This window comes from Neofelis nebulosa, chromosome 12 (assembly GCF_028018385.1).
Source record: "Neofelis nebulosa isolate mNeoNeb1 chromosome 12, mNeoNeb1.pri, whole genome shotgun sequence".
NCBI lineage: Eukaryota > Metazoa > Chordata > Mammalia > Carnivora > Felidae > Neofelis > Neofelis nebulosa.
This window is the reverse complement of record NC_080793.1, coordinates 88,128,412-88,149,968: the sequence shown is the minus strand read 5'-3', so window position 1 is coordinate 88,149,968 and position 21,557 is coordinate 88,128,412. Positions and strand designations below refer to the sequence as shown.

The 21,557-nt window shown below is 44.7% G+C and overlaps 1 protein-coding gene across 6 annotated transcripts in view; it reads left to right on the top strand.

Annotated features, from left to right (window-relative positions):
* Positions 1-21,557, top strand: part of GLIS3 (GLIS family zinc finger 3) — a 502,487-nt gene that overhangs the window by 134,793 nt on the left and 346,137 nt on the right. The window lies entirely within an intron of this gene.

The following is a 21,557-nucleotide window of genomic DNA, read 5'->3' as shown; positions in this document are numbered from 1 at the left end:
AACCAAAAAACAAAAAACAAAAACACTCCCACAAAACTATAACTCTATACCCATTAAGCAACTCCCCTTTCTTCCTTCCTCCCAGCCTTTGACAACCACCATTCTGTTTTCACGCTCAGTAGACTTGACTAATCTCTGTACCCATGTGAGTGGACTCGGGGAGTGTTTGTCTTTTTGTGACTGATTTACTACACTTAGCGTGATGTCCTCAAGCTTCATCCGTGTTGTAGCATATGCCGGAATTTCTTTTTCAAGGCTGTATAATACTTCACTGTAAGTACAGACACATTTTGTTGATCTGTTCATCTGTAGATGGACACTCAGATTACTTCCACCTTTTGTCTATTGTGAATAATGGTATTAAGAACATGGGTGTACAAATAGCTCTTTGCGAACCTACCTTCAATTGTTCTGTGTGTATATACCCAGAAATGGACTTCCTGGCTCATAGGGTAGTTCTGTGTTTAATTTTTTGACGAGACTCCATTCCATTTCCATACAGGCTGCACCAGGGTCCAATGTCCCCACTTCCTCGCCTACACTTGTTATTTTCTGTTAAAAGGTTTGTTTGTTTGTTTGTTTGTTTGTTTGTTTGTTTATAGAGCTATCCTAAGGAGTGTGATGTTTAACTCTTTAAGAAATTATCGAAGTGTTTTCCAAAGTTGCGACACCATTTTACATTCCTACCATTGGTGACCTTTGTTCCTGAGAGCTGACTTCAGCCGAGGCTATATCCCCTTTCGTCCCCACTAGCTGGCGTTGTGAGCCCGGCAGTTAGTAACATAGCGTCTGTGTGCTTAGAGAACGAGGGACGAGTGGGAAGGTGGTGTGGTTGCTGGGTCTCTTTCTGCAGTGGGTGTGCATGCAATCTCCTGAGGGTTCCTCTGTCTTAGGAGCCTGCTGGAAAACCCACTGCCCACAGCCATCCCAACGAGAATCCATTTTGTGGGTTTTGTTAAGAATAGGGCCAGGTGGACCTTGCATTTATACAAATCACAAAGAACCCCCAAAATATTGTACATAAAGAACAGGGCACAGAGTCATACACATAGGACAATCTGGAATAGCATAGTGAACAAGTTTTTATTGGGCCCTCCCCACAGGGCCAGAATTGAGCTAGCTGCTGGTGGGTCTAGGCATGTGGACACTCAAGGAATTTAGTCTTAAATGGGGAGACCAGCTTCATCTGTAGGAAGCCATAGCCAAGCCCTATGAGACAAGGTTTGGTTAAGTGGGGAAGGGTGTGGTCTGGATTATGAGTGTGGTCGTGATTTTGACGGAGGTATCAGAGAAGGCTTTCTGGATGGAGGAATGTAAGAGAGATGGGGTTTACCTGGGGAGAGGGAACTGAGGCCTGTTCCAACGCGAGAGGAGGCCCAAAGTGGGCCTGTGGCCTTTTGGTGAGACCATGATGAGGCTGCCTTGGTCAGAGCCCAGGCAATGGGACCGGGCAAGTGAAGCCACATCCAGATGAGCCCAGTGGGGGCCTGCGCCTGCCTTCTTTCCCGAGGCTGGCAGGGTAACTGGCACATTTCTTTCTGTATTTCGAGGCTCTGTTATTTTCCAGGGAGTCTTGCTTATTTTTAAACTGAAGACTTAGGTTTTCTGGATTATAAAATCCCAACCAAAGGAAAAAAAAATCCCCAGGGCAGCTCACTGAAGTTCGCTCTTAAAAAAAAAAAAAAAAAAAAAGAAAGAAAAAATCCCTGCTTAGCAGTCATAAATAGCTTGCTGGATATGAATTTAAGCAGGCCAAATTTGAAATTCTATTCTAATTCAAAGCATGTTGCACAGCCCTGTTTTCAGATTGGCAATTCAAATGCTTTCCCAGATAATACCGAAGGACGTTAAGATAAACTAAGGCCACCGCAAAATAGGAAAGGCAATTGGATGCCGAACCTTGCTGATAACAAGAGGCAAGATAATCTGATGGTTACTTTCTGGTTGGGTCGTTCCAAGATGGAATGATTAACCACACCACAAATCCTTCATATATTGCAAAGCTATCATAATGGGTACTTTCTGATGTTTTCTCAAGAAGGTCTTTGGGGCTTCTGTTACTGGAATCAGGCTCACTTATTCAGGCTTGAGTTAACTAAGGTCTGTATTGTACAGAAGGAGGCTCCTTTCATTCAGTAAATACCTGAGCTGTGTCTGCTGCATGCCAGACATTGTTGTCGGACTGGAGGCACACAGCTGACGGACGGAGCATCAGCCCCCATGTTCTGTGAACTGTGCGTTGTGTCTTCATGCCAAGCCGTAGGCTGATATTGACAGAAGAAATTAAGGACGAGGCGATGGGATGTCTCCTGTCCTTTATGCCTGTGTAGCTTAGCTCTCTCATTTCCAGCCTTGGCCTTAGAGCAGGGGTTCTGGTTACTGGTGATTTGGGCAGTGCCCAGAGGCATTCCGATTGTCATGACTAGAGGGATGCTACTGGATTCTGGTGGGTAGAGGACAGGGGTGCTGCTGGACATTTGCAGTGCATAGGACTGCTCCCCCCAACAAGGAATTTTCCAGCACTGAATGTCACTAGCACGGAGGTTAAGAAACTCGGGCAGAGCAGAACATAAAATGACAGGAATTATACAAAGGCTCTAGCAGTGAGTTTCTCTTTGACAGATACTGTGATTAATATTGTGGAGCAAAATGAAATGGAATTAATGACTCATAAGGATCCGAGAGCGTGGCTGGTGCGGTGAGGATAGCACGGACTTGTCACTGATGAAGTTTCTGTCACGAAAAGGAAGCCCGTCCTGAGAGGGTCGCTCCCAGCAGGGGCTCTGTTGACACGCGGAGTAGGGCATTCATTGTGTGGGGTGCCCTGCTAGAGTCTGGGGGAGGTTTGGGATCCCTGGCCTGGACCGTGAGTGCCAGCGACATGCCTGGGCATTAGGACAAACCCAGACACCCGATGTGCGCACAGATGCCCCGCAGGGAGATAGAGCTCAAGCTGCTGTTGGCAACCTTCAGGAAGGAGCCTTGATCCGGGCTCAAGATTTGCGGGTTCTCCATGAACTCGGTGAGTCCCATTGGAAGTAATTTTACCTCTTTGAATGGAGTGTCATCATCTACAAAATGAGAGGATTGAGTTAGATCGGGATCTCCAGAATGGAGTGTGGGCACCCATTTTAGCGTAAGGAGAAAATCTTAGAACTTCTATAATTACATCTGTTTTTTTCTCATGTCCTCTCCTAAAGTGGCACTTTTGTGTGTTTCGTAATGGAACTAGCATGGACCGGTAATGTGGGTGTGTAATCTGTATAAAAACCAATGTACATCTGTGAAGGGCATGATCACGAGTCTTCTACTTGAAGGGTGCACCGTCAGAGAAGTTGGGGACCCAGACCTCTTCCCGTTCTGGCCGCCGGTGCGACGGGAAGGAATGTCCTTCCTTTGTAGCCCCGGATTCGCCTCTGCCGAAGGGCATACAAGGTGATGGACCCTGGTGTCACCACAAAGCAGCCACCCACAGAGGCCGGTCTCCCGGCATGTGGAGATTGGCGTAGGGCTCTGGGCAAAAAATGATACATTCCCTTGTCACAGACAGTCAGAATTTTTAAAAACTGGCAAGCAACCAGGGTTTCTCAAATTATGCTCTCCACGAGTGTGGAAAATACTATTCCCTGACAGAAAATTTGATTCACACTTTACAGAGAGCATGGGGACATGGCTGAATTGCACAATCGCGGCTCAACAAAAGGGCCCAGAGTAGAAACGGCGTCTTCCAATCCTGCCCACTTGAGCCCAGGCAGAATCGCAGGCTTGTTTTCAGACACTCGTGCTACACCGGGTTGAGCAACTTAGTAGACTTTATGTTCTTAAGAACAGTCTCTGGATGCCACCCAGAGGCCCGGTTCTCGCACAGTCTCCTTCCCATTGACGTCAGGCTGGGGGGCAGGGAGACATGTGCACCGAGGGCCACAAGTTGTCCACGGCCCCTGCGGTCTCAGGATTTAAAATAGAAGTCCTTGCCCCCCCACCCCCCGTCTCAAGCCTCTTCCAGATCACTTCTCCTTTGGTCATTCACTGGGGAGGATTGGTGGGCATGTGCTGACGGCCAGAGAGAGAAGCCGTATTTTAGAGATCGGCTAGTCTCTTAGATTACCTTTGTGTGGCAGAAATCTGCCTCGACCCATAAGGGCTTGTCTCCCTGGGGACTGAGCGAAAATGAAAACTGTAGGCCTGGTCAGGCCCGCGCTTGGCAGGCCGAGAGGGGAATGTGACGTTGGTAGAATAGAAGTGCGTTTCCTGTTGGTGAACAGTTTGCTTGTTGAGCCGCACATGCTAACCGTGCTGTTTCCAGCTGTGCTCAAGGTACGTATAGTGTTCCTGTGGCGGTTGACCTGGAAGTACTTGGCTTTAGCCAGATAAAGCAAGGGTAGAGTCAGAGAATCCCTGACCTAAAAGTGATCTTCAGTTATCTTTCTGCTGGCTTCCTAGTCTCCTCCCCGTGCAGAGGTGGCCCAGGGCGGTGGGCCAGGCTGTTCACTCTGCAGGCTGCCTCTGCCTCTCATGAGCCGGGTGGTCTTGGGCAACCTGTTTAGCCCTTCTGTGCTGCTGTTTCCTAATCTGCAGCACAGGCACAAGGAGAAAAATGACGCTGATGTCCTTGCATTGCCGTGACGATTAAATGAAAAACTATCCATAAAGACTTTACCATGTGGGAGGCACGTAGTAATGTGTTAGCTGTCATTATTAACTTTAAACACGAAAATCATTAATCCCCCCAGTCTCTAAATCACTCTGTAAGCATTGTTTTGAGGTAAAGGCATCCTGGAGAAAAAAAAATGTACATTTTAATTCTGCAGGTGTTTCTTCGGCATTCTGAGAGTTTAGGTGGCTGGCAGTGGCCGCGTCCCCTCCCCACAGTGGGGGGATCGGGGCGGGGGGCGGCTGCAGCAAGGGGCTGCTCTGCACAACGAGTGGATTTGGCATTAGATCATAAAATTGAACTGGGTTGGGGGCGCCTGGGTGGCTCGGTCGGTTAAGCGGTCAACTTTGGCTCAGGTCATGATCTCGTGGTTCGTGGGTTCGAGCCCTGTGTCAGGCTCTGTGCAGACAGCTCAGAGCCTGGAGCCTGCTTCGGATTCTGTGTCTCCCTCTCTCTCTGCCCCTCCCCTGCTTGTTCTCTCTCCTCTCTCTCCCTCTATCTCAAAAATAACTTTAAAAAACAAATTAAAAAAAATTGAGCTGGGTTGTATCATTGTGCATTGGGAAGTGTGAGCCAGAGGTAGGAATGAGTGTGATGAGTTTTAGTCTTCTAAGTCTGTCTAAGAGTCTGTCATTTTCAAAGGGCTTCTTCATCGGCTTTCAGTTCCTCTGGATCCACACACACACACACACACACACACACACAAGTATTTTGTTTCTGCCCACGTGAATGTCCAGATGAAGGTGTCAAACAGTTGTTGTTTGTCAGTATGAAGGATTTAGTCCCACCCCTCTTCCTCCCAGTGCTACATGCCAAGTATCTACATTGAAATGTGAAAACTGTGTTAATCTCTCAATTGTACTCAGATTTGACAGGTCGCATTTCAATAGACAGTTAAACAGTTCAGCTTTGGCGTAAATTGACCCGGAGTTCATATCTATCAAAGATCTTCATCCAGGCATTCAGTTCTGCATTTTTCACAGATATATCATTTCATTTGCGGATGGTTCGAACTCCTCGTTAGACCTGAGAATTTGAGGTGTGAGGCCCAGGGTTCTTCTAGCCCAGCAACATGCCACGGGAGAGATTATTTTTGTTATTTCGTAGACCTCAAAGGCCTGGGAATATGGTGGTTTCTTTAAACATCCCACTGTTCGACCATAGTTTCTGTTGGAAACAGTACTTTTTATTTGTAGAAAACAAATCTCTTTGAAGGTTCAGGGATGCCAGCTAGTCTTTGCCTAGTGAAATTTGGTGAACGCAATCTTGTTTTGGCCGGTTGTGTTGTACATTTTTGGAAGACCCTCTTTATAGCCTCCTCAAGCTTTCTTCTTTGCAGAGTAGAGACTTTAATCTGAAAAAAAAAATGTCTTTAGTAAAAGTACAGGAAATAAAACTGATCTGTACATTTTCTTGAACGCTTCTAAGATCCCCTTTCCAGACAGTCCTGTCAGAGATTTCCTGAAGTTGAGCGACCAGAAAGCATAAAGCCTTTCCCTCCCTAATTTGAAAGCGGAATTTGCAGCCATTCACTTTCCCTTCTATACCCTCAGCTCTCTCCTCCGTTTTAGATCCTTACGGTTCGTTCTCAAATCAGATTCAGGTATCTTGTGTCTCAAAACAAGCCAGCAAACAGACAGCCAGTGACAACAACAACAACAACAACAACAAAACTAAACACAGTCCTCTTTTGACCACACCCCATCCTCTTCTGGGTGCGCCCACACTTCTTTCTTCCATCCACATTTCTTCTAGGAGAAATCCGTCACATTTAATGTGTTTGCCAGTCGATTGGAATCGCCTTCCTTGAGGTCACCAGTGACCCTCTGTGTCAACTGGGATTCGTTGTCTCGTCTGCTTGAAGCTACTCTGACTTTTTATTTTTATTTATTTATTTTTTATTTATTTATTTTTTTTACTCTGACTTTTTAAACATAATGGAGAATGTTTAAGCCAATGTTTAAGCCAATGTCTTGGCTCATGCGACTGAAAATCCTGAAGTGAGTGCTGGCCTTAGCTGAGGCTTAATCCAGTGCCTGAAGTGATTCACCAGGGACCTGGATTCCCTCCATGTCCTTGCTTTGCCTCCCATGGTTTGGCTTCACCCTGGCACTCCTCAGCGGCAGTTACTCACCTCTCCACGCCCCTCAACCTCCTACTCACCCCTCCTCCCGGCTCCAGATCTCCCCTCTCACGGCAGTATGTCTGCGAGCTGTTGTAGACTTCACGTCCTCATGGTAAACCTTCCAGGAAAGGCAGAGAAAATGTGTTTTTCTCCGAAGCCCCAGGGAATACCTCCCTGCACTCCAGCGTCTCTGCTGGGGTTCCTGCCCAGCCTCGAACCAGTCAGTCACTCTGGTCAATATGAGGGTTGGCCGAAGCCAGTCATGGTCATGGCCCATCTTTGGAGCGATGGGTGGGATCCGTACATTCAGATCGCGTGACCGGGAGTGGGGAAAGAGAGGTTCCCAAGGCAGAGTTGGGGCGCTATTAGCAAAAAGAGTGAAGAAGGTCTGGGGCAGAGACAGCAGTGGCTGCTGTCATTGAAATGCTCATAACTTAACCCTTCTTGGAACTTGACTCCTTGGGTATCTACTCCCTTCTATCGTGGTATTTCTGGTTCTCTGCATATTTCCCGGGCTGTCTTATTTCAGTGTCTTTTGTGGGCTCTCTTCACCTGGCTTAACCAATAAACACTGGTTTCTTCAGGATGCAACCCTTTCTTCTCATTCCTTCTGTTCTCTTTGGCTACTTTTTTCATGTGTAGCTTCTCAGCCTCTCCCAGATTAACGCATGGAGTCTCCTACTCTCAGAATAATGAGTTCCTGAAAATGTGTCAGGTGGTTACACATACAGAAGTCAAATACACTCTGGGAGCCTTGGGATATGTGTGTGAAAAAACGGTTATAGAGCCCCTAATTATACCTCTCTTTTTAGACATTGTCTTCGACTAGAAGGTATTTCCCCCAATGTACACCTGTTTTCCTTAATTTACTGTTTTTCCTTCATAATGAATCGTGTGTTCATCAGCTTAAATCCAGGGACTATCTGGGCACGCTTAATAATTTCTGCCTTTAATGATGCTTATTTTTCTTACCATTAGTGTCAACACCTTAATTTTCTCTCTCTTTTTGCCCGTTTTTCTTTTGGTTAATAAAAGAGTAAGCCCCAAATGTCATATACCCCAGGAACGAAACAATTACACAAACATTGTTATCTGAATGTGTTGCTGCTGCGGCCGGAGCTGAACATCTGGCTGATAAACACTGTCACCACACGGTTGCTCAAAATACTCATTCATCTGCTGTGGAAGCAGAGTCCATATTTGGCATCTGAGAAGTGATTTGTGGAATTCAGTGTACAGAGGTGAAATGGGCAAGGATTTATCGCAGCCTCCGTTTCCAGCCCATGTATATCCAGCTGGTCTCCAAGACCTCTCCCCAGAACTGTGTTCACGGGCACCTCATACTTCCAGCATCTGTCCTGAGTCTTCTCGCTCAGGTGGAGACAACAGCCCACTCCCTAGTTGTTTAAACCCGAAACCTGAAATGATCCCTGACGTGACTTTTGATTCCATTCATGCACCTTGCTGATTTGATATGTCGTGTCCTGAACCTGCCCTGCTCTCTCCGTCCGTGTTCCCACTCACCCTAGTTCAGCCCCAGGTCACATCGCGACTGGTCTGTTCAGTCACAGAAGCCATCGTACGGGTGTTCCTTCATTCGTCCGTCTTTTGTGTCAGAGGACAGCAGACTGTCAAGAGCCAGATAGTAAATCCTCTGGGCTTTGTGGGCCACATGGTCCCCACCGTTTCCGGCTCAGCTCTGCCTTTGCGATAGCAGTCAGCCGTGCGAACGGATGGATGTGACTGTTCCGGTAAAACCTTATGTACACTGAAATTTGAATCTCATTCTAATTTTCATGTGCTACAGTATATTCCTATTGTTTTGATTTTTAAAAAGCCATTCAAAAATGTAAAATCTATTCTGAGCTTGAAGGCCACAGAGTTCTACAGCCTATAGTTTGCTGACCCCGGTCCCGGAGGGTTACAGAGCTAACCAAAATCTCAACGTTTTGTTTGCGTGCTTAAACCCATCCTCAAAGGTTGGCCAACAGGGGCCAGAAATGAAGGAGTTTCTTCCTTGAAATGGTCTGTTAGTTCCTTCGTGATCACGGGTCGATCCTCGTACTGCACAAGTGTGGTCTGGCACTGTACTCTTCAGAATACTGGTTTCCTGGTGCTTCCTTGCCCACACCGAGCTATTTGTTGTTGGGGCCTTGGCCTCTCTTCTTGAAATGCCTTCTCCTTTATATTTCTTCCTCCCTCCCACCCTCCCTCTTTCCCTCCCTCCCTTGCCTTTTCACAATGCATTAGGGTCGTTGGCTAGCTTGGTCCGCTCAGAAGTTTCTTTCCTGCTGGCAGGACCATGTGTCGCTCAACTCTGTGTCCCCATCATCTCACTTCCAGCCCAGCGCACTGGTAGAGTAAGCACTCAGTAAATATTTGCTGAATGCACGCACCATGCACGCATACACGAATGAATGGACAAGTGACTAAGTGGAATGGGATAGTTAGACGAGCCAACCGAGCTATTTTGCTAACAACCCTGACCGACGTGTTGGTGAGTTCACAGGTTGAAACCAGTCAGGCAGTTTTTAGCGGAGGAATGGGTCGGGTTCCGGAAGTTTGTCTGTAAGTTGGTCGTTCAGAACTTGGAACACATTTTCCCGTATAAATGATGTTATAAATTATGCTTAACTGTTCACCCTTGTTCACAAAACATCGCTTGATGCGTCGTGTCACGGAAATACTGTGGGATTGAAATTTTTATAAATTAGAAAGTAACAACTGATGTGTCACCTTTTAAATGTTATTAAAATATTATCAGCACACAGTTCATCTCAAGAAACTTGAAAAGGTGTTTCTTGGCATTTTATAGTATTCTAAATAAAACAACACTGAATTCTGGTGAAGGTTTAGTGTGGATAAAGAAGGTGGGTGGAGAGATTCTGAAATATTCTATGGGAAAACTGAATGTTTTCAGGAGCATCATTTCTTTGCTTTTTGTTGCCCCTTAAAAACTTATTGTTTTCTTTGGCATCATAAATGTTTATTAATAGAACTTCTGGGCTCGTCAGAAAAGATTATGTCCATTTTTTTCACTTACATATAAATGATACACATTTTAGAGGCCAAAAAGATAAAACCCTAGCCACTTACTTTAACCTTCTTGAGAAAAATTCCATTTTATCTTTTCTTGACTTTTTCTCTTGCTTTTAGAATTTTGTTTCTCCTTTTTTCCTCCATTTTCTCCTCGTTTTTTCTCTGATTCATCAGTATTTTTCTTGTGGTATTTAATTTCCTCGTAACTTGGCTAAGAGATCACCAGTGTGATCAGTGAGCTAGATGAGACACCTAACTTCGGGACACTTTGATTTATTCATTGACTTGTTTATTAAATCTTTCCTCTCCGACACACTATTATTAAAACACTTTCTAAATAGAAGGCAGAAGGCCATATTCTGTATCAGAGAAAACAGCGTGGACAAAGGGGAGTTAGTAGGCATGAAAGGAAGCTTGAAGAACAAAAGTGAGGCTTGGTGTTCAGAAACCATGAAGATCTAAGTCTTGGTGATAGGATATATTCACTGTAAAAAAAAATCTTAATGTTACAGAACATTTTAACGTAGACAAGAAGGATTCCTCTTAAACTCCCCCATGAACATGAGATATTTATGTCCAGATTTTTTCATGTATATGTGAACACATGATTCTTGCCAAATTGGGATCCTATCTTATTTCATCAAGGCTAATGTTCTCAAATGAAGGTGCACCATTGTTTTGTGTATTGCTAAAAAAAAAAAAAAGAAGAAGACTTTGCCAATTTAACTTTGACACACTGCCAGATATGTAGGTTGATTACCCTTCTGTGTTCATCCCTTACTCTTCTCCACCTGCTCCCTGCCCTGGAAGGCTGGTCTATATGGACTGTCTCCATGGCCCTTGTTCTCTGTTTTCCAGTTGGGTGTGGCCGGTGGAGAACCCTTGCTGGAGAGGGAGGGGGAGGGGGGGAGGGGGGAGGGGGGAGGGGAGAGGAGAGGAGAGGAGAGGAGAGGAGAGGAGAGGAGAGGAGAGGGGAAGCAGGATTTATTCATTTAGCTCTCTCCCAGGGAACCTCGTGCTGAATGTGCTCCTTGATAGAAGGGGGCTTTTTCCTCAGGATGGCAAACTCTTTTTTTAAAATGTCCTTTTGGGGGCGCCTGGGTGGCGCAGTCGGTTAAGCGTCCGACTTCAGGCAGGTCACGATCTCGCGGTCCGTGAGTTCGAGCCCCGCGTCAGGCTCTGGGCTGATGGCTCAGAGCCTGGAGCCTGTTTCCGCTTCTGTGCCTCCCTCTCTCTCTGCCCCTCCCCCGTTCATGCTCTGTCTCTCTCTGTCCCAAAAATAAATAAAAAACGTTGAAAAAATTTAAAAAAAATAAAATGTCCTTTTGGGGCACCTGGGTGGCGCAGTCGGTTAAGCGTCCGACTTCAGCCAGGTCACGATCTCGCAGTCTGTGAGTTCGAGCCCCGCGTTGGGCTCTGGGCTGACGGCTCGGAGCCTGGAGCCTGTTTCCGATTCTGTGTGTCCCTCTCTCTCTGCCCCTCCCCCGTTCATGCTCTGTCTCTCTCTGTCCCAAAAATAAAAAAATAAAAAACGTTGAAAAAAAAATTAAAAATAAATAAATAAATAAAATGTCCTTTTTATGCTGATTCAAAGGGGCACATGCACCCCAGTGTTTATAGCAGTGCTATCGACAATAGCCAAAGTATGGGAAGAGCCCACATGTCTGTTGACTGACGAATGGATGAAGAAAATGTGGCATATATACACCATGGAACATTACTCAGTGATCAAAAAGAATGAAATCTTGCCACTTGCAGCACTTTGGATGGAACTCGAATGTATTAAGCTAAGTGAAGTAAGTCTGTCACAGACACACAAATACCATGTGATTTCACTCACATGTGGAATTTAAGAAACAAAATAGATGAACACAGGGGAAGAGAAGGAAAAAATGAGATAAAAACAGAGAGGGAGGCAAACCATGAGACTCTTAAATACAGAGAACAAACTGAGGGTTGCTGGCGGGGTGTTGGGGGGGATGGCTAAATGGGTGACGGGCACTTGTTGGGATGCACCCTGCGTGTTATATGTAAATGATGAATCACTGAGTTCTGCTCCCGAAATCATTGTTACGCTATATGTTAACTAACTTGGATTTAAATAGAAATAAAAAATAAATAAAATAAAAATGTATTTTTAAATTCCAGTGTAATTAACATACAGTGTAATTTTTTTTTTTTTAACATTTGTTTATTACTGAAAGACAGAGACAGAGCATGAACATGGGAGGGGCAGAGAGAGAGAGGGAGACACAGAATCGGAAGCAGGCTCCAGGTTCCGAGCTGTCAGCACAGAGCCCGACATGGGGCTCAAACTCACAAACCGCGAGATCATGACCTGAGCCGAAGTCAGACGCTTAACTGGCTGAGCCACCCAGGCGCCCCAACATACAGTGTGATATTAGTGTCAGCTGTACAATATAGGGATGCAACAATCCTATACATTATTTAGTACTTGTCACTGTAATTGTACTCTTAATCCCATCCGCCTACTTCACTCATCCACCCCCCACCACCTCCCCTCTGATAAACACCAGTTCTCTATAGTTAAGAGTCTGTTTTTTGTTTGTCTCTGTATTATACTCTTTGGATCCGTTCATGTTGTTGCAAATGGCAAGATTTCATTCTTTTTGATGGCTCAGTAATATTCTATTATACACACACACATACACATACATATACATATACATATACATATACATATACATATACATATACATATACATATACATATCTGTAGTGCATCATCTTTATCCATTCATCCATTGAGGGACACTGGGCTGCTTCCATAGTTTGGCTATTGTAAATAATGCTGTAATAAACCTAAGGGTGAATATATCTTTTCAAATTAGTGTTTTCGTACTTTCTGGGTAAATACGCAGTAGTGGAATTTCTGGATCGTATGTTAATTCTGTTTTAAATTTTTTGAGGAATAGCCACGCTGTTTTCCACAGGAGCTGCACCAGTTTGCATTCGAGGTGGCAAACTCTTACCTACGTGACTGTCTCCTTCCTGGGCTCCATCTTTGGTTCTGTTTTGACCTTTACATTCAATTTCCTTATTAGACCTTCCTCACATTATCCTAGCTTGAGTGTGCCATCTCCTTCCTTTTGGGACCTTGATAGATAAATGATTGATTGTAAGATGCATCCTAATTTGTGAGATAAAGCTCTTGGAATTGATGGAGGTTTACAACGGATCCCCCCTCATCTTAATGTCTGTGTTGGTATGTTAGCACAAAGACTTGCATGCAAATGTTCACACCACGTTTGATAGATGAAAGTAGAAAGAACCCAGATTTTCATCAGCTGGAGAATGAATGCAAGTGTGGTACGCCCATATAATGGAATAGTACTCAGCGATAAAAAGGAATGAATTTTGAAACATGATTTATCAAAGATAAACTTGAAAAAAATTATACTAAGTGTGAGAAGCCGGGCACAGAAGACCACACAGTGTCATTCCAGTTGTATGAAACGTTCAAAAAGTCAAATCGGTGTAGACAGAAAGTTGCCTAGGGTCGGGGATAGGAACAGGGATTAACTGTATGGCACCATGGATACTACTGAGGTGACGGTGATGTTCTAATTCTGTGTTCTGGTGATTGTTTCAGAACCTGGCAAATTTACCAAAACTCCTTGAGTTGTACACGTAAAACGGGTGAATTTTATGATATATGTATTCAGTGGATGCTGGGGGTTACTTCAACCACGACAGTCCAGAGTTCGTGCATGAAAGCAACACCTGCCATACAGCTCAGCAATTCTGCAAGGAACCCCCATTTCTACACCCAGATGTTTCCATGCCACTCGCTGTTGGTTTGACAGATTTCCTGAGCAAAGTACTCCATGTCTTTTTCATTAACTTAATTTAGCTTCATTTACATGGTCTAGCATACTACCCGAGGAAGCAACAGCTTAAAAATCTGTGAATTTTCATGTGAGGCCTGGCTCCTTTATTCCAATCTTTGTGACTTTATAAAGTCCCCCTATCAGTTTCCACCTCAGTTTCTCCCTTTGTAAAATAATCATTAGATTTGTTTCAAAGGTCTCTTTCAGATCCAACTTCTTCTTATGTTAATTTATCTTAATTTTTTTTTAAAAGTAATACTTCCCAAATCACTTTCAACTGGGCTAGCTTTACATGCCAACTGATTAGAAAGTTCCTTCTGTTTCTTTCTACCTTGTCGGGATCCTGACATTTTCTTTGGATCATATATAGGTTAGTTGTTTTTTGTTTGTTTGTTTGTTTGTTTGTTTTTTGATATGTCTGGCTTTCTGTTAGCCTTACAAGTCCTTGGGGGCAGAAAACTGGAAATGATTCTTCTAAAGCACTGCCACTGCCCAGCCTAGTGGGTACCTCACTTAAACTACTTGGTTACATTAAATCCGATTGCAGTTCAAATTCGTATGACACATTTCAGTACCTGTATTTTTATTGCCATAGGAAACCAATGGGGAAAATGAAAAGTTGACCTTCTGGTTATAAAATAAGCCCTGGGGAAAAAAAAAATGAACTCAGGCCATTTATACTAAAAACACCAATTAATAGGAAATAATATTTATATATAATTAGCCACACTTCCAAATCAAAGTAGAAGTTACTACAGCCAACTCTTGATTATCCTTAGCAATGTGGGAGGGGCTGAGGTTAGCACACTTGTGGATGAATATTATCTAATCTAAATCTAATCTCAATTTAACAATGTAAGGGACTCCTTACATTCTTATGCGAAGATACAGGATTGCACAAGGAACTTGTTCAGAAGAAAACTAGATAGGGGCCACTGGGTGGCTTAGCTGGTTAAGCATCCGACTTCAGCTCAGGTCATGATCTCACAGTTCATGAGTTCAAGCCCTGCATCAGGCTCTGTGCTGACAGCTCGGAGCCTGGAGCCTGCTTCAGATTCTGTGTCTCCCTCTTTCTCTGCCCCCTCCACCACTCACACTCTGTCTCTCTCTCTTAAAAATAAAGGAACATAAGAAGAAGAAAACTAGGCAAAAAGTTTATTTCATCCATAGAATGAAGCACCATGCAGCAATTGAACAGAATCAGAAATGTAATAATATCATCTTATTTTTCATAGCAACTATAGTAGAATGCCCCGACCCCCAAGAGAGAACCGTTCTGCAGTAAGCATGGTCTATAATGTGTTTGCCTGAGACAGTGAGGGAAAGGAAAGGAGGGAGGCAGGCAGATGGAGGCGAGGGGAAGGCAGGGAGAAAGGGAAGGGCAGAGCACCCCAGGTTGGCACAGCGTGGGGGGGGGCAGTTTTTCATGGATGGGAACCCCTGTTTGGAGGAAAGGCCTAGAATGACTTGGGATAGCAGACCTCTCTGCTTGGATACTAACTCTCCCCTGTGGAATCTCTGATAGGGTTTATAGCACTTTCAGTGCTTGTATGCAAGTAGATTATTTTGGGGGCGGGGCAGGGAATGTAGAAAGGGGCTGAGGCTGTGCATTTGTATTGCATGGCAGGAAAACAAAATTATACACGAAAGCATTAAACATACGGGTTACAGTTATAGCCATAGCTACTGACTTGAAAAGAATACCCAACGTGTACTTTTACAAAAACGACCTTATTTAAGTATAAGGTCACACGGACTGGAATAAAGGAGCCAGGACTCACGTGAAAATCCATAGATTTTTAAGACTGTTGGTTCCTTCGGTAGCATGCTAGACCATGTAAATGAAGCTAAATTAAGTTAATGAAAAAGACATGGAGTACTTTGCTCAGGAAATCCGTCAAACCAACAGCGAGTGGCATGGAAACATCTGGGTGTAGAAATGGGGGTTCCTTGCAGAATTGCGGAGCTACATGGCTAGTATTACTTTAACGAAACCCTGGACACTTATGGTTGATGATGTAACCCCCAGCATCCACTGATATGTCTTTAAAAGTTCTACGTTGAATTTAAATTTTTGGCCTAAGACATCTACCACCTGGTTTCAGCTTTGTTTCTTAGGAGTAACACAGAAGTCACGTGCAATTCTTACATTATGGCACTGCCTTAACAACCCAAAGACAGTCAGCTGTCTCCCCCAGACTCTCCAGGCCAAATAGCACCCTGGTAGATGCCTTCCTGGCCTGACCACTCTCTGTCTCAGCCACCCATGCCCATCCTTCAAGGCATCACAGTGGGATAGACTGGGTGCCATTTGCTAACTTGTGTGTGGCTTTTGGTGAGTTGCATTCACCTGTGCTCTTTGGTGGGGAGAAGCAGATGTGATGACAGATACAGAGCACTTTAGAACAATGCTGTTATACAGTAGGTGTTCAGTAAATGGTAGCAATTGTCGTCACTATTTCATTAGTGGTGGGTAGCTTCCAAGAGGGCCCTCGAGGGGTTATACCTTATGTAGTCAGTCCCCTTCCATCTTGAATTGGGGCTGGCCTGTGTGACCAGTACAGTATTGTGGACAGTATGTGACTTTTGAAGTTAGGTCATTAAAAAAGATGACGAAGCTTCTGTCTTGGTCTTTTGACTCACTTACCCTGGAGCAGGGCACCATGTTGTGAGAACGCTCAAGCAGCCATGTTGGAGAATCTCATGTGGGAACCTGTGACCTCTTGCTAACCATCACTGCTAGTTTGTCAGACGTGGGAGTGAGTTACCTCAGAAGTAGGTCCAATTCAGACGACTTTTTCCAATGACCGTAGGTCTCTGCGGCCTCATGAGAGACCCTGAGACAGAACTGCCTCGCTGGGCCTCTCCCAAATTCCTGCCACAGGAAGTATGATAAATAATGAATATGGGTTGCTGTTGTAAGCCATCAAGCTTTAGAGTAATTTGTTATGTGGCAATAGATAACTAATCCAGTCTGTCGTTCTGATTTTTTATTTCTTCACTGGGGAAACTGGGACTTACGGAGAACTATCCCCTGTAGAAGCAGAACATGAAGAGTGAGCTCTTGCAGTTTATAGTTGGTGAACATTCTCCTACAAATCTCTGTGACTTCTCATTACCTTTTAATTCACTTTTTAATTCATATCTGTGCTTTGTCCTGTCACTGATGATCAAATACCCCCAAGAGTATTGAGGAGGCTCCAGTTGTATCCAGTGACCCATAGTTTATCACTGTAAATGGTCAAAATTTGGGGGAAATCGAATGTTTCTAGAAGCCAGGCATGTAAGTTTATTGTGTCGAAGGAGGCATACCGTAATGCTGTAAAGTGTGAGGGCTGTGGCAGATAGTACCTGCTGTATCTCAAGGGAATCACATTCTAAAAGAGAGAGAGAGGGGCGCCTGGGTGGCTCAATTGGTTGGGCTTCCAACTTCAGCTCAGGTCATGATCTCACGGCTTGTGAGTTCGAGCCCCGCGTCGGGCTCTGTGCTGACAGCTCAGGGCCTGGAGCCTGCTTCGGATTCTCTGTCTCCCTCTTTCTCTCTACCCCTCTCCCACTCATGCTCTGTCTCTCTCTTCTCAAAAATAAATGAAAACATTAAAAAAAAAATTTAAAAAAAAGGTATTGAGAGAGAGAGAGAGAGAAGGAGGAGAGAGAGAGAGAAGAAAGAAAGAAAGAAAGAAAGAAAGAAAGAAAGAAAGAAAGAAAGAAAGAAAGAAAAGATTTAGTACTCAATATGAAGTGCTCAGATGGCACCGATTCAATAACTGATCAAAGTGGACAACCATGCTAACAAACCCCAGTCCTTACTAGAACCTTTTTATTCCCTTCCTGTCTTCCCATTGGCACATCATAGCTCACCATACCTATCCTTAAAAGTGGATTCATTTGTGGGTATTGTTGATACATTCCTATATATACATATATATGAAGGAAGGAGATTTGGGTGGTGGTTAGGCAGAAAGGACGAATGCCCATTACAGTATTTACTGGCACAGCGTGGCTGTGGCCCACATGCCGTGGAGCACAGTCATGCTCTGGTCCCTGGCTGTTATCTGGACTCAGAGCAACTGAGAGGAGCAGGCGGAGGATCCGGATGGCTGGAGGGAGCCGGGGGATGGTGACTGTGGGCCTTGTGGACCAAGGAGGACCAGAGGAAAAACAGGTGTCTGCACAGCATGAGTGCTGTCCATGGTCAGCCCCAATGTCCAGGAGCGAGGTGGAGTCCGAACAGTACCCACAGATGCTTAGGGGAGCATCTTTGAATGATGCCTGTAGAGAGGAGCTGTGAGCCCTTCTCATTACCATCAGGCGAAAGCAGCCCCAGGATGGCTCATGGCCAGGCATCTACTCATCTTCCAGAAAGACTGCCACCCTCCTGTACCTATGACTGTACTTGCTCATCTGTGGGGTGGAGACGCTGCTTCAGCATCCAAGGGCACCTGTAAGCCCCCTTGTTCCTCCCTCAAGAACAGAGAGTGGCATTCTGGACAGCCAGGGAGAAGGTGGCCCTCATGGAGCGGAGGAGATGCCACCCACCCAGCACCTGTACTCGGGTCCATCTGAACAAATCAGTTTCAGGTTTTATTCACTGGCTCCCGCCACCCCACCAACCCAGCGCCTTGCATATAAGACAGGAGGAACGTATGGCTGTTGTTTTTAAATCTGCTGGTGTGCCTTAGAGAAGGGGGAGTGGGAAAAAGTTACACGAATGGCGTCTTTTCTCTGGTGGGGCGGGAAAGGCAGATTTCCTTAATGAAAATCAGAAAGAAAAGGTTTCTAAGAAAAAAAAAAAAAACATTTCTGATGATAGGCCTGACATTTGTTGAGTGCTAGCTGTGTGTAATACTGGGGAGGATTACACTCCCCAGCAAAGACTGTTTCATTTGATCGCAAAATAACCCTCAAAACCTACGGAAGGGTTTCCTCATTATTGGTGAGGGAGCTGAGGCCCAGAGCAGCTGAACACCCCAAGCGTACCCACTGAACTAGGGTGAGGAGGGGAAGCCTTGGTTTTTCCCTGTGACTCTGATCTGAGGCCAAGCCAGGAGGATGCACTGGATGGTGTGGGGGTTATTGCTGACCTAGGACTGAAGTAGCTTTGGGGATCTTGCTGAGAGGGGGCTCTACCCCTTAAGTCTCTGCCCTCAATTCTCCCCAGTCCACCCCCTCTCCTTATGCCTGGTCCCCAGGATCCCCCATCTCATTCCCTGTCTTAGGATTTCTGTCTCTGCTCCTCATTGGCCCCCGCAACTCGGCCTTGAACAGGTAACCATTGGTAACTTGGAGCTGAAGTCAGGTATCTGCCCAGTGGCAAAAAGAATGTTGTTGTAGGTCCAAGAAAATGACGTGGGCTCCTGGAGAAGTGTCAAGTTTGAATTTCAAGCCTGCTTTTTCACAGAAATGCTATGACATGGGTAGTCCGTTTCTGTTGCTGGAAATTAATTTTAAAAAGGGTGGTTTTTAAAAAAGCTTAGATTTCTTCCCTCTATGGGAGGTTGTAGCCCAGGTTAAAACCTAGAGAGACTTAATAAATAGGGTTTCCAAATAATTTGTCATCCAAACCGCGCACTTTTGAGAGTGGAAGAGGGTGCTATTAATAATACCCCAGGACTATCCCAGATAAACAAGGATGCATAGTGACCCTGCGTAAGGGGATTTTAGGATGGAACACCTTTGAAAGCTGGGGACTCCTTATGCATATTTTATCATTTGATGACAAGCTTGTCTTAAGGTAGTGTCTTAATAATTTTAGAGAAAATACGTGCATGTCTCCAGGGCAAACTTCTAAACATTAGTGAAAGGAAAAGTAACTTTCTGGCTTGCTCGTTATTAATAGCCTCCATGCTTTCAAATTGCCAGCAAGTTTCTCTTGTCTGGTTCACACATTTGGATTCTGTCTTTCATACTGAACATTTGCAAACTATCCAAATATAAACATCTTTAATGAAGTAGTACGATACTGGGGCGAAACAGTGTCCAAGGTGTGAATTATGGCAACATCCATAACTCAGACTGAAGTGTGGCTCTTTGTGATCGCAGAGTGGCTGTTTGCCAAGGCGTATAACAGAACACGTTGGTAATTACAGCCCTACATAATTCATATATTATCTTTAAACGGCTATTTTTAAGTTGGTAGAAACTGTAAAATAAAAAACCCAAATAGTGAAACCTCCCTCATCTGCAAGTTCTTAAGTTTATTTAAATGACTGGTGTTTATGCCAGGTAGCCTGAAAGATGTTTGTTTCTTTTCTTCGCGATCTTAAGAAATACTATTAATGGGTAATGGGTGAGGGTTGCATAACTGAAACGTGTCTTTTCGTGAAAGACTTCTGATAAGTCGATACACGTCACGAACAGTTCTGTACACTAGACAATGATGTATCAGACCTTCTCAATCTCTTTAGAAAGTTGGGATTCATATTTTCCTGCTTGTAATCGTAGTTAAACTGTGATTCCTCTGACGTGAATTATATGTGCTTATGAGTTTGGAATATGTGAGGTGTGGTTAGGACAAGCTGTAGGCCAAACCATGAAACAGGTAAAATGCAACAACACTCAGTGGTTATTTGTTTGTTTTCAACACTCTAGGCCCTGGACGCTCTAGGCCTCGCTCCAGGTTTTCTGTGTATCTATCTCCCTTCTGCTTCTCAACTTGGCCTTGTCCCATCTCTTTGCCTTAGGATTCTGATCTCTGCTCAACCTAAAGGCTGTGAATAAGTGATTCTGGTTCACGTGTTCTCCTATGCCACCTTCCTTTTTTTTTTTTTTTTTAACTTTGTAAAGTATCTTTTACCAAAGCGACTTAGAGCGAGTGGTTCTCTCAGGTACTGTGGCGAAGTCAGTTATGAGACAGGAATTTGGTGGGGCGGGGGCGTTTTTCCCAGCACCCCTCAGATCTCTCTGCGTGAGTGTCTACCCATCTTGCATTACGCAACTGACCGGAGTCATTCCAGTTCACTCGGAAACCAGAGCATACCTTTAAGAATAAGAAACAGGCCCGTGAAAAGATTTACTGAAACGTGGGGCTTTCGAGAAGGGACACACAGCGATTGCCAGCTTCGCTCCATAAATCACTATTTCCCTGAAGGTGGCGATAATCGATGTGCTTTGACACTCAGCGTCAGCAGGCAGAATCAGGGAGGAAATATTTCACATTGATTTGTCTCATCCAGGGCCCAAGCTGTGATGGGAGTTAGCGAATTCTGAAGAATGGCTGATACATCTGCTGGAAACATTCAGGGTTTGGAATGCTCCTGTCTTTGGGTCCCATAGCTTATTCGGTACTGTGGTGTTGTTGTTGTTTTTTTTTTTTCCTCTCTTTTTTTCCTCTGTACCAACCGCACTTTGAGAGAGAGAAAGATAAAGGAAAAAAACAAACAAAAAAGACACTTCAGACTGACCACAGATACTTTCCATGTGACGTCTTCTTCCTACAATTTTTCTGAGGGGCTGGCTTCCTGAACCCACCAAGCCTTAGTGTTGTTTTCCTCTTGCATCCTGGGCAACGTTGGTTTCATAGAAGCCGAAAGAGGTCTTAGCAACCAGTGCAGCGCACTCAGTGAGGTTTTATTTTATTCCTCAGGACACGAGGGTTCCTCCAAGGTTGTCCGGGAAGCTGTGGGGGGTTGGGGGCGTTAAGAAGGTTGATTCCCTTCCATTGGTGCCAACACCTTGGCTTTGATCTGTTTCATACATGTAGCTCTGTGTACGATTTCTGTCCGTCACGTCCACCCAAAACGGATAGCTTTGGTCTTTGTGAAGGGATCAGCTCCAAGTGTTCCAAGGACTAGGGCTGGAATATGCGTCCCGACCCTGTGCCCCTCCTGTCTTTTTTTGTATTGTTACAACTTACGAAAAGGAAATCAAGGCACAACAGTAAAGGAAG